Raw genomic sequence first — 9,373 nt, 5'->3', positions numbered from 1 at the left:
ACCAAAGCAATAACCGACGGTTTGGATTTCAATTTTACAAAAACCGAAAAATAACGGTTTGGTTCAGTTTTGACGTATAAAACCGCCCATAAAAACCGAACCGACCTTCATATATATTATTTATATTATGATTTAAACTTTTAGTTTTAGACTTTAGATTTTATCTCTTTAATACTTTATGTTTATTTTCAACAAACTTTTGATGGTGTTAATCTTTAATCTTTTGAACACTTTTATGCTTTTATAATACTAGAATTCGTATTCTTAATTTTAGTATATTTAAAGTCGATACAATATTATTTATCGCAACGTATTTTCACTAGGTTTGAACCCAAAAACTAGAGAAAAAAAAAAAATAGGAGTTCATAAACCCACGGTTTAAAACCGAAAACCCATAAACCCAACCCGGAAAACCGAAAAACCGACCCATGCAAAAACCGAACCTATATGAGTTTAAAAACCTAAAAACCGACTTTCTACGGTTTGGTTTGGTTTTAGCCAAAAACCAACCCAAACCGACTCATGCTCATTCCTATAACTTTGTTGTTTTTTCAGTTAAAAGGAACGTGAATTATTTCTGCCGTTTATATAATGTTAAATCTGAAAATCCTTAAGAACAGTTATGTTGGGGGTTTCAGAGTTTCACCACAACAGTTTATGGAGCTTGGCAATTTTCATCCCTCAACTATCGATTTTTAGTCTGTGTCTTGGATCTGCCCAGGTTACTGTTTTGTGGTTATGTGATGTGTATGATTAAGAACTTTCAAAGCCTAGAGGAAGTGTAATACGAATTACTAAAAGATGGTTCTTTGAGGAACAATTACTAAGATGTTTTTTTTATATGTTTTTACAGATTGCTTAAGCTAGTTAATATTTTCAATTTTGTTATGAATTCATGATTAAGTATCAATTTCTTTTCACAAAGGTCAACCGGTTAACTTCCATCTCTTTTGGATCAAAATTTAGTCCATTTTACCTCTTGGACCAAATAGCATCTCAAATTTGGAAGCATTATTATTATTATTTTTTTTATTATTTTTTTTTTATCATGTGTTGTGATGCAAAAATGCTTGCTTTAACCTTCTCTCCTTTCTATTTTAGTTTCTTTGTGAAGTTTACTACTTATATCTCTTTACTTTCAACTCCTATAATGATTGTGTGGTATCTCCTATTCTAATAAAACAATATATTTATTGCCACGTGGCATCTCCTCAACCATCCTCAGTGTCTTTTTCCCACCTAAATTTATAAAGTGAAGTACCAAAAATACCCTTGTGATAGTTTAAAATATGGGTGCATTAAATCAGGAACCATGAATTAGCAGGAAATCAGCAACAAAAATCGCATCAAATCAGGATCATCTCCAAATTTGAATTAATCGGATTTCGTATGTAAATAGATGCTTTCTTTAATACAAGAAGAAGAAACCATAAAAGCTATGCAGAACCTATAGTCGTTGAAAGATTATCAAAGTTATTGATGATGGTTTGTAATCATAGAATCAATGTCTCAAAGTTAAACGAGTTCAAAAGAAATTGATTACTAGATCCAGATGAATATCTAATAAGAATCATACCTAAACATGTTTTAAGGTTACAATTGGTAACCCTCAAACTGGTTTTAGCGAAATTTCTAATAATTCAATCTGAAGATGTTTATTTTGATGTCCAGACTATGTGATACGATGATATCCACTGATAAGGTTAATTGGTATTCGTGTGCACGAAGTCAAGTCAACAAAGCCCTCTCTCATCATATTCTTTCTCCATCAATTTCTATCATTCCAACCAGGTTTATTAGAATAAGCATGCTTGATGAACATATCTGTAAATTTAAATGCACACCAAATCTTTGATGAAACGCCTTAATGGAAATTTTTTACTTTATTGCATTGTTTGATGATATTGTAGTGTATTGATTTCATAGATAATCTTCAATTATACATTTTTAGTGACTGACGAGAATGAATTCATGATTTTTTTTCTTTCTTGAAACTGCAACAATTGAATAAATGAAATCAGGGTAGTTATGACTGGCTCCACAAATTAGTACAATCATGGGCGATCTTTCTCGATTTTTAAAAAGTGAGCTCTTAGTCTTTCTAGATTTCTACCATAGCATTGCTCTCTGAGTAACTACCCAATTATAACATTGTATTTCCTTAATTTTACATCCAACAAATGTTTTGAGAGAAATAAATAATGGAATTTATAATCATGTCATGATGTAACCCAGTCACAAATATATTCAACATCTGCATTATTTTGTATGTTTGTGTATCTTTTCTGTTTTTGTGAGCAAATTATTATTCCAAAATTTTAATCACAACTTTAGAATAACCAGAAACCAAATCCCAAAGTAAGTTGTTGAGAAAGATCACATCAACATCCTTGAGAAAGGTATATAAAAGTAATTTATGAGTCATCAAATTAAACATTATGAAATGACCTGTATACTCCTATGATTTTATTAGATGCTTGAGAAAGTTGAATTATATTTAAATATCATAATTTGATGCAACCGTTTGATTAATACTATATTTTATACTGTATGCTAATGACTTAGTGAGTTTTAATTAAATTTACATGAGAATATGATCAATTAATTAAAGAATTTGAGCTCCTGATTGTAGAAATTAATGAACAAAATATATTTTTTACCTTAACTTGCCATTAGCTCAACCATGCACAAAATTGTAATTTATTTTCGTATAATATTGGTTCATAGTGATAAAAATATTGTTATAGAAAAGATATTGTTTTACCATTATTTTGTAAAATGGTCATTTTTAAAAATGATCTGCTTTTGAAAATTGATTTTAAAGATAATGTATTGAAATGCACAATTGCACATGTTTGATAAGTATTTGAAATCTGAAATGATTTTTAAAATGATTTTTTGAAAGGGACTTAATCTTTATATAAGTTTGCTTTTAGAATATCTAAAAATGTAGGCTATTCTTTTTTATTTATAAACTATAATAATTATAATTTCAATAATATTATTTATTATTTATAATTAATTTATAAATTACTTTTAAATAAACATAATAGCATCCTAGAGAAGTGTCCCCCGCTTTGCGGGGGCCGGAAGGCTTCAATGTCGTTTTTTGTTATAACTAAATGGTATTGTGTTTAGTAGTCATTAGTTTGATTACCACGTTTCTGGACCGCAGAGTAAGCTCATGTTCTTATTACAAACAGAACCAACAAAATTTGGTAAATGAAACTCAATTTCTTTTCAAAAGAAACCAGAAACCAAATTCAAATCTCTACAATACCATATCAACGATAAAGCATGCCCAAATAGTAATGAAAACATAAAAAATTATTGTTCCTTAAAATAAAGCCATTAATAATATGCATGTAAGCCCACAACGTCTTTGTTAAAATAAAGCCATTAATAATATGCATGTAAGCCCACAACGTCTTTGTTTTGTAGTCGATCCAACACCCCTATACCCTTGTGAGAAAATTCACAACCACCCTCTTATGCTACCTCTCCTTAACCCTAGGGGTCGATAAAATGATATTTCTCCATTCATGCATGCTATCTCAAAAACACATAATCAAGTTCATGATTGAAGCAACTATCCATATGTTCGTATATATAGTAATACACGTATTCTATATTTTATACGATAATTATAAAGACACAGGTTAACGTAAACACTTACCAAAATATAATGCAAAAAGCGATTCATTGGGCCATAAATAGTGGAAAATATATTTAAATGGCTGGAAAATTCGTTGTAAAGAATTAAGATTTAACATAAACAGTGTCATTGAAAATACCTCAGCCCTAACAGGAAAACCAACTTCCATAAATCATGCTGCAAAAACAATAAGCAAGAACACATTAAACAATTAAAACAAAGTATACAATTAAAAGAAAACATCAAGTTTTGACACTAGTCAGCACCACATAGGGTGGGTGACCGTTTGTAGGAGGTAAGAATCGGATAATGGGCAAAACTGAACATATTTTCGGAAATGTAACGACATTAATGTACCAAAAAACAGACTTAGGACGTAACTGACTATTCTATGTAAAAATGGGGGCTTTTATAGCAATAACCCTAAAATATAGGTGGCAAGACAATAAGAACATATTTTATTATCACACGTAATACCAATGTAGTTAGCCTTTAGATAACACACTTCACAATTTTTCAATGATTTCATGAAGATTAAGAAAAAAAACATAGAATTGCCCTTGTCCCATGTGATCATGCCAATACTCTAAAAACCTTTCTATAAGCCCTTTAACTCTTCTATTAATTTCCTTATTGCATCAATATCCCATCTAAACAAAATGCAGTCTTGATAAGGAATAAAAAAATGCACATCAAAATGACTAAAAACCCTTATAACCATCCATTTTCTTCCTAATTATATCAGTGTCATTCACATGCTGAAAAACCGAATGCTATAACAGTGTTGTAACGACCCAAAAATCACGACTAAAAATTTCTTTTAAAACATTACTAAAACCATATTTATAAAACCGTATCATAAGTCATAACATAATTTTTGAGTATTAATTCAAAACATAATCTCATTATCAGAGTAAAACATTCCCAGGCTAACTGACTATGGTGTGTGCACTGCAACCTCTCCGAGCTCCACTTTTAAAAACTGAGTACCTGAAACCAAAATTGAAAACCGTAAGCACGAAGCTTAGTGAGCTCCCCCAAACTACCACATACCATACAATAGCATATAAAGCACATACTGGATCTTGCCCACTGTATCGGACCGAGGTCCGGATTAAGGCCTTGCCCCCTGCATCGGAACGAAATCCAGAAACTGACTGGGACCTTGTCCCCTGCATCAGACTGAAGTCCACACTATCTGGGGCCTTGCCCCCTGCATTGGACCGAAGTCCGGAAACTGACTGAGACCTTGTCCCCTGCATCGGACCGAAGTCCTGACTAACTAGGGCATTGCCCCCTGCATCGGATTGAAGTCCAGAAACTGACTGAACAAAGCATAACATAAACATATCAACTAACATGAACACACATACTGCATACTGCATCGGGCCGTAGCCCGGAACACATAACACATAAGTCCTGTCTGAGCCACGAAGGCATCAAACATACTAACTCCTGCATCGAACCGAAGTTCGAAAACTACTGCTAGCTAAACGGGTCGGCATTGTGGCCTTAGACCCGTTCCTACTGGAAGGAAACTCACCTGGTACTACTGAACTTGCTGATAACCCTCTGGCTGCTTGCTAACCGACAACCTTCTGAGCTGCTGCTCCTCTAGCTCTTTGAGCTACCAATATCAAAATGATACTTAGTCTGACAGTCCTTCAAAAGTCAACTAAGTCAACTCTGGTCAAAGTCAAAGTCCAGGTCACAGTCAACCTTCGAGGTTGATCCTACTCGCCGAGTCAACCTACTAACTCGCCGAGTTCATAAGCTCTGAAATCCCTTTCATTCGCGACTCGACTCGCCGAGTCAGACCATGACTCGCCGAGTCTACTGATTTCTGAGTCCTGACCTGTCCACTCACTGGGTCCCCACTCAACTCACTGATTCGAGTCTTAACTTGAGGGGTTTCGGGTTTTGCGACTTGACTCGCCGAGTCCAAGAACAGACTCGCCGAGTCCAAGGCAATCTTCAACAGACTCGCCGAGTTGTTCTTCCAACTCGTCGAGTTGCTTCCTAACTTCATCCAACTCACCGAGTACACCCATGTGACTCGCCGAGTCTCTTCAGTTCTTAATCCATATAGTGGCTTTTTGAGCCATGTAGGGGCTCAAATCCATAGATCCATTCCTCTAGAGCCTAACCCCCACGTAAAGTGGCAAACTTTACTTGTAACCAAGGAGTTATAGGCTTAGAACACTCTAGGGCTAGGGTTTGTAACAAAGGAGCTTCACCAACAACTTATTGGCCTAAACTTAATGACTTTCTGGGTTATTACCAACCTAGGTCTGAGGTAGCAACCTCAGATCTACTCCAAACTCGAAATAGATCTCATCCATACTTAAAATGCCCAAAACTCAAACATAAGATAGATCTAAATGCACATAACCCAAACAACAGACTATTACCTCAAATGAAAGCTCCAACTCAAGTAAATCCCGGATCTACACCACTCCTTTGCAGCAAAGCCCTTGCTCTTCAAGCCCCTCTCTAAGATTCTCTCCTCCAAGGCTCTATTCTCTCAAATAATGAAGGCTCACTCAATTCTAGGGTTTCTGGAACTAAAAAGGGGAGCAAAGAGGCTGAGGGTGGATTATAATGTGCTTTATATAGGGCACAACCTCTGGGATTAGGGTTTTTCTCGCCCATACCAAACTCGCCGAGTCCACTCACTGACTCACCGAGTCGATCACTTACTCAGTGACCCGGATCCCGCTACGACTCGTCGAGTTCCTCCCTGGACTCGACGAGTTGACTCTTGATGTAGAGCTTAACCTTTCTTTTCTTGGTCTTCCTGATTCTTGGTGTTACAAGTGTAGATTTTTCAAAGTACAACGCCTTAAGAAGAAAAAGAGCAATGATTTAATAGAAAGGAAAGAAAGTATGATGCCATAATGAACCACTAAAAGAAAGTATGTTTCTATCTCTTGCAATTTAACCATAAATAGAATAGATTGTACCTTGTAAGAACCCACATGGATGCCATTTCGATGCACAAACTTGTTATCGGGAAAAAAAAACAAATTAAAAAAAAACAAATTTTTTTTAAAAAGAAACTATAACCTTATACCTGGGACATTATTGTAAAGTATGATGGTAGTAAATTTTTATACAAAACAGGGATAAGATAGAAAGGCTTACATATGTTTAACATCTTCAAGGCCTACAGGGCCAGACCGACTTAAACCAAGGGTAATTCTAACATTTGTAAAATCTATTTCTAATTTGTTTGACATATATAAATATCCATCGTCACCTTCAAGATCATCTTCACCCACATGTCAATGTCCGAATAAAGAATACCTATAGTGAGTTTAGTTGAAACCAAATCCAAAGTCAAAACCACATAAGTTACTTTTTTTGTTTACCAAAGCCATAACAACAAAAGGAGTAGAAGAAGGGTTACCTTATCCATTTCTGAAAAGAACCCGATATGGTTTCATTTTAAGTGTTGGATTTACAGTAAACAATTCCACATGTTGTTTTTGATGCTAAAGTCTGTAATGTTGGTAAAGTTCCCTTTGTATCATATCCATCTCCTACATACAACCTATCAATCTACATAAAATGAAGATTTATTATCAACAAAATCTCAAAAATACTGTGATTGAATCAGAAAATGTTACATAACATGGAAGATGAATAATAAGAATCAAGGAGATTGAGAAAGGAAAATTGAAGAAAGTATTGACATATCATCTGATTTGAGATATTAACCGATAAAATAGTTACAGCTATATCATCTGCCTTTTTCTTTGGCTTAAAATCGATAACCATAGGCGATCATTGATAATTAGCAGACCTCCAAAAGGTTTTAAGTACCTACCAATGGAGGGTTTTCACATGCTGGAACTTGGTTGCAAACGAAAATGTTTAAATACAATCTATCGTATTAAATCAAAACAGGAAAACATGAGAGAAAAGAAAGGCAAAAAGATTGAAACCATTCAAGTTACATATGTTTAGAATTCGAAATCAAATTGGGAATATTTTGGGAAGAACAGGTCTCTTAAACTATCCAAAAGTAGAAAAAAGAACAATCAATACACTTCCCAAAAGCTGGCACAATCAGAATTTCATAATTATCAATAAAACATAAACCCTAAACTTATAGAATGACAAAATTTCATAGAAAGAAATTAACCTTGAAGGTAGGCAAATTCCCAGCAACTACTCATCTATATATTCGACTTTTCTACAACCTAATCTGCATCAAAACACATAAATTTCAACTCCGATGAAAAAACTGAAACAAATTCAAAGAAATTCAATTACAAAATCTCCATCGTCATATGAAGTTGAGTAAAAATCAACTAAAAAAACGTCTAATAGATAAAAGATGATATGATTAGACACCTTCAGCGAAGAGCATATAAACAAAGTTGACGATAAATATTGAAATTAGGTTAAATCCCCAGGAACCACTCATCACAATATACCTTTTTCTACAACCTAATCTGCAAAAAAAAAAAAAAAAACACACACACACACACACAAATTTCAACTCAAATAGAAAAACACAAAAAATTTCCATCAAATTCACCTAAAAAATCTACATCTTCATATGAAGTTGAGTAGAAATCAACCGAAAAAAATTCGAACAGAGTGAAGAGCATATGATCAAACATATAGTGTACACATTAGATTTGAGGTCGGGTAATTACAACCCCCAATCAATTCTTCGTTCACCTCAAAAGGATATGTTATCCGTCATTTGGGAATGAGACAATCTTTGTCGCCCAAAACTTCTTGGGCTAAGGAGGCGGTGGTCGATTGAGTCAAACGATGATGGTGGGTGATAATCGATAGTTCAGGACGGTAAGCGGTGATGATGATGGAGGTAGATAACGGAAACCGATCGGGTTAAGGAGAACCTAGCGAAGAAGTCAAGCAGTGGAGAAGATGGAGTAGACATCGGCTGCAGCACATAGAAACCCTAGGAAGATTACGTTGCAACAATGAGCATTGGTGGAGCGGTGGTAGGGAGTTAGACCAGTGGTGAGTGCACAGAAAAGCGGAGGATAAGCATAAGCGATCAAGAAAAGAAGGAAAAACAGAAGCGACACTTCGATTGCAGCACATAGAAACCCTAACAAAATCACTTTTAAGTGATGAGCATTAGTGGACCGGAAGGATCTGGAAGCATTGACAATGGTAGATTGCTAACACGTGTGAAGAAGCAACCAAAGTGGTGGTGCTCGTGGAGAAGCCAACAAACAGTAGTGGAGAAGCCAACGAACAGTACAATCGATTTATTTATGAGAAAGGGAACCAAAATTGAAATGGCTTTTTGCCTTAATGGAGGTAAAGGCAGAGGTGGTGGTGGAATAAAGGAGTATTAGATTAGGTGGTGGAGGAATAAGCAAGAGATTCTAGAAGTTGGAAGCGGTGGGATAAGAGAGGCAGAAGCAACCCAGGTAAAGTAAATAACCTAATGAACAATACCTAACCATTGTTCCTAAGATTCACTGTAAACAAGTCAAGCCGAGTCCGAGCCCGATCAAGCTCGAGCACGACTCTTTTAACTTTATGGAAGCTCGAGCTCGATTCGAGCCTTAAAATCAAGCTCGATCTTGGCTCGTGAACAATTTAGTGGGCTCTCTCTCTCTCTCTCTCTCTCTCTCTCTCTCTCTCTCTCTCTCTCTCTCTATATATATATATATATATATATATATATATATATATATATGAGTGTCTGTGTGCATGCGTGTATGT

The 9,373-nt window shown here is 35.1% G+C and overlaps 1 long non-coding RNA gene across 8 annotated transcripts; it reads right to left on the bottom strand.

Moving 5' to 3' along the window:
* Nucleotides 1–4,469: 4,469 nt before the first annotated feature.
* Nucleotides 4,470–9,059, bottom strand: LOC145009044 (uncharacterized). 8 transcript variants are annotated; one of them, XR_013663729.1, is made up of 10 exons: nucleotides 8,348–9,056; nucleotides 8,015–8,115; nucleotides 7,803–7,865; nucleotides 7,065–7,216; nucleotides 6,800–6,961; nucleotides 6,619–6,657; nucleotides 6,067–6,496; nucleotides 5,199–5,282; nucleotides 4,735–4,980; nucleotides 4,470–4,645 (listed from the first exon to the last, which is right to left on the bottom strand). It is a non-coding gene; the product is annotated as an uncharacterized LOC145009044 (long non-coding RNA). The 8 variants fall into 8 exon arrangements; XR_013663728.1 differs by having other exon boundaries at nucleotides 5,199–6,496; nucleotides 8,348–9,058; XR_013663727.1 differs by having other exon boundaries at nucleotides 4,735–5,282; nucleotides 8,348–9,057.
* Nucleotides 9,060–9,373: the final 314 nt, after the last annotated feature.

The sequence above is a fragment of the Lactuca saligna genome, chromosome 8 (genome assembly GCF_052625555.1).
Source record: "Lactuca saligna cultivar CGN05327 chromosome 8, ASM5262555v1, whole genome shotgun sequence".
Lineage (NCBI taxonomy): Eukaryota > Viridiplantae > Streptophyta > Magnoliopsida > Asterales > Asteraceae > Lactuca > Lactuca saligna.
The sequence above is the reverse complement of the archived record's forward strand: the minus strand, read 5'-3'. Positions and strand labels throughout refer to the sequence as shown.